We start from the raw sequence: 3,963 nt of genomic DNA on the forward strand, positions 1-3,963 counted from the left end.
AATGTTGTCTATTATTTAAAAGAAAAATCAATTTCTGCAGCAAATCAAAAAGGTGAGGATTGGAAACATCTTTAAGTGCAGCAGCTTCAGCACGCATAACAATCCCTGCCACATAGGCAGAATCAGTGACTAAATTGAAAGGCTTATCATGATGTAATTGAAACACACGTGTTACTGCTGCTAGTTCCACTATTTGAGGGGAACCTGGACATAAAGAAACTTCTGAATTCCAACCTTGCATATTAACATCCCACCAAACTATTGCTGACTTTTGTGATGTTCCTGACCCATCTGTAAAAAAGGTAATTGCATCCAGTGGTTGAAAGCTTCTCTTAGGTTCCTCTGCCAGAGTAAAAGATAAATGAAACAATTTATGGGGTGGTGGGTGATTTGAAAACTGACCCACATACCCCTGGACTGCCACTTGAAATGGTAAGGAATTCTGCATCAGCCAGATAAAATAAACATCTGTAAGTGGGGTGTAAATGACTGAAAATTGTTTGCCCGTTAGGGTAACTACCCTATTCCTAGCTTTCATGATAATATGAGCAAACATTTCTGGCTGGGAATAAATAGTTTTTGAAGGCTGATGGGGTAAAAAGACCCACTCAAGAAGTAGCAATGGATCTTTCAGGCTCAAATCCCATTGAAAGATGAGACCCAAAGGTTTAACATCATCCCACAAAATTATCAGAAACAGTGGCAGGTCAGGGTCCCAACGATGAGCCTGTCGTGATTGTATGGCTTCACAAATTTTTTGAATGGCTTTCTTTGCTTCTGGAGTCAAAGAACGGGGGGCAGACAAATTAATGTCACCTTTTAGGAGTTCAAATAGTGGGGCCAAATCAGAATTAGGAATACCCAGAAGAGGCCGTAGCCAATTTATAGAACCTAGTAGTTTTTGAATGTCATGCAAATTGCTCACTTGAGTTTGCAGCTGAACCTTCTGAGGTGTTATTGTTTGAGCTCTTATTTTCCATCCCAGGTATTGCCAAGGTTCAAATCTCTGTATCTTTTCTTTAGAGATACAAAAACAGGCTTTTTCAATGGCTGTACAAACCTCCTGTACCGCCCGTTCCATGTCAAATGGATCTTTGGCAGCAATAAGCAAATCATCCATGTAATGATACAGCAATACCTGAGGAAATTGCTCACGTACTGGAGACAATGCTTTAGCCACATACCATTGACAAATTGTGGGGCTATTTTTCATTCCCTGTGGTAATACAGTCCATTGATAACGCTTTAGAGGTGCTCGCATATTAACACTTGGGATGGAAAAGGCAAACCAAGGAGCATCTTCAGGGTGAAGAGGAATGCTAAAAAAGCAGTCTTTCAAATCTATGACAGTTAAAGCCCAATCTTTAGGAATCATTGTGGGAGAGGGGAGCCCTGGTTGCAATGCTCCCATGGATTCCATAGCATCATTAATTTTTCTTAAATCGTGAAGCAAACGCCATTTGCCAGACCTTTTTTGAATCACAAAAACAGGAGTATTCCAGGGACTAAAAGAAGGTACTATGTGCCCTTGCTCTAGCTGCTCCTGTACTAACTGTTCCAAGGCGCGAAGTTTTTCCTCAGGGAGGGGCCACTGATCTACCCATATAGGAATTTGTATTTTCCAAGATAATTTTGGGGTATCGCGCCCATCAGCAGCCCTCTCTAAAAATGTGTTTCCAATGTGAGACCCCATTGCGACAGGACATCTCTCCCCCACAGGACCATAGGTACCGGCAACACAAAAGGTTTAACAGTTGCAATCCTTCCCTCAGGCCCAACAATCTGTATAAATTCCACACTCTGCTGACTTTTCCCCACACCCCCTATTCCTGCCAGTGGCTGTAAGATTTTTGCCAGTGGCCATACCGGGGGCCATTTGGCCAAAGAAATAACAGTGACATCAGCACCAGTATCAATAATGCCATTTAAAACAACCTGCTGGTCTGCTTTTTTCATTATGCATTTTTGTATAAGTCTTTCATTAGACACCGACTGAGTCCAATAGACCTCTGGAAGTCCTGTTGAACCGAAAGCTCCTTCACGTTTCTTCACTGTTTGAGGATTAAATGGATCCCTAGGAAGTAAAAGCAACTGAGCTATACGGCTATTTTTTGCAATCGTACAGGGAGGGAGTGGTGTCCAAACCATAATTTTCACTTCCTTTGCATCACTATCAATAACTCCTGGTAATACAAAAAGACCAGTCAGGGTAGTTGACGATCTTCCCAAAATCAAAGCCGTTGTATTTTTTGGCAAAGGTCCCTGAAAGTTCGTGTCTAATAAGTGAACTGAAGGATCGAGTAAGGTCACTGCGTATTTGGTTTCCAAGTCCAGTCCTGCACTGCCTGTTGTGGCTCGTTGCAAGCCGCAGACTGGCGTTCGGAGATCTGGTATGCCGGCTGTATCATTTGTGTCGGAGCGCGGCGCCGATCCGCGCTCTTCCGCCAGTTTCCCTGAAGCGGCTTCCCTTGTTTATCATATTTAGAGTGGCACTGAGCTGCATAATGGCGACCTTTCTGGCACCGGGGGCATATTGATACAGGCTTATTCACTTGCCCCTTTTGAGCGTAACAGTTCTTCCTAATGTGACCTGGCTTCCCGCAGCCAAAACAAACAGTCGCCCTTCCCCCCCGTGTTCACAGCAGCAAAAGCAGCCGCCATAGTCTCGCATTTAAAATCGAACGTCCCGAAGCGATTACAAGCTTCCATCATCTCAACCAGGGAGGGTTTTGGATTCGGTAACGATTTCAGCAACTTCTTACAGTCCACACTGGCATTTTCAATTGCTAATTGTTGAAGTAAAATCTCTCTAGCTTCCTCGTTTTCAACCTGCTTTCCAAGAGCTTCCTGCAGTCTTGCTACGAAGTCCATAAACGACTCCTTTGGTCCTTGCATGATAGTCGTAAAAGCCTTTTGGGGTTTACGGGTGTCTGGAATCTTAAGGAGCGCTCGCTTAGCAGCCTCCTTAGTGGCATCCAGAGCTTCTCTCGGACAATCTCTCGCCTGGGCAACGGGATCGGCTAACGGCCCCATGCCCATCAGATGATCCATAGTTAAGGCTTGCAGGGCTGGATTATTCCCCGCTGCAAACCTTTGTAAAACAGTTTCTAAACTCTGACGCCATCCCGACTCCCAAAGCATGTATTGAGAAGAATTTAAAAGCAATTTGGCTATTGTCTTCAAATCATAAGGTGTTAAAACGTAACTTTCACAAACAGACTCAAACAGTCCCGCGAAATAATGTGAACCCAGTCCATTATCAGCGGCAACACGACGCAGTTCTTTGGTAACTGAAAAGCTGAGAGCTTCCCACTGGGGGTTGCCGCCACGCCCTGGATAGATCACCGGCGCTGCGATAATGCGGGCTGGTACTGTGGCAGGTCGGGGCGGAATCGTAATACACCCTGCCATGTCGGCATCCCCTTCGTCTAAAGCTCGTTGTTTTATTGCTGCCCACACGACACGGGGATCATGACCATCCGGTAGATACGGGTCTGGTTCCTTTTCGGGATCAAAGGGATCTAACTCAAAATGCTCTTCGCTAAATGATGTTGATTGCGAAGTTCCCACAGCGGGCTCAAATCGCACTCGCGGCTTAGGCGCCGATAGAGTAGGCAAGTCGTTAGCATCAAAAGGCAAGGGAGGGGCAGAGGGTTGAATCAGAGCATTCATCTGCATTCCCTTCTTCTTTAAATCTAAGGGATTAAATGCTCTCCCCGACTTCCCCTCCTGTTCTCTAACAGCCTCAAACACCTTTCGCCACGGTGCAAGCAAGCGCTGTGCTTCTAAATCACCATTTGTAGAAAGATCCCATAAACAGACCCCTACGTTGTCCCATAGTTCCGACTCAAAAACCGTAATTTCTGTAGTGTCAGGGAATTTATCCTTGACCCATCTCATAAGTAATTCCAGCTCATAACCAGATATGTCTTTCTTATGTTCATATACAAAATCTTTCATGAG

The sequence above is a fragment of the Pogoniulus pusillus genome, chromosome W (assembly GCF_015220805.1).
Source record: "Pogoniulus pusillus isolate bPogPus1 chromosome W, bPogPus1.pri, whole genome shotgun sequence".
NCBI lineage: Eukaryota > Metazoa > Chordata > Aves > Piciformes > Lybiidae > Pogoniulus > Pogoniulus pusillus.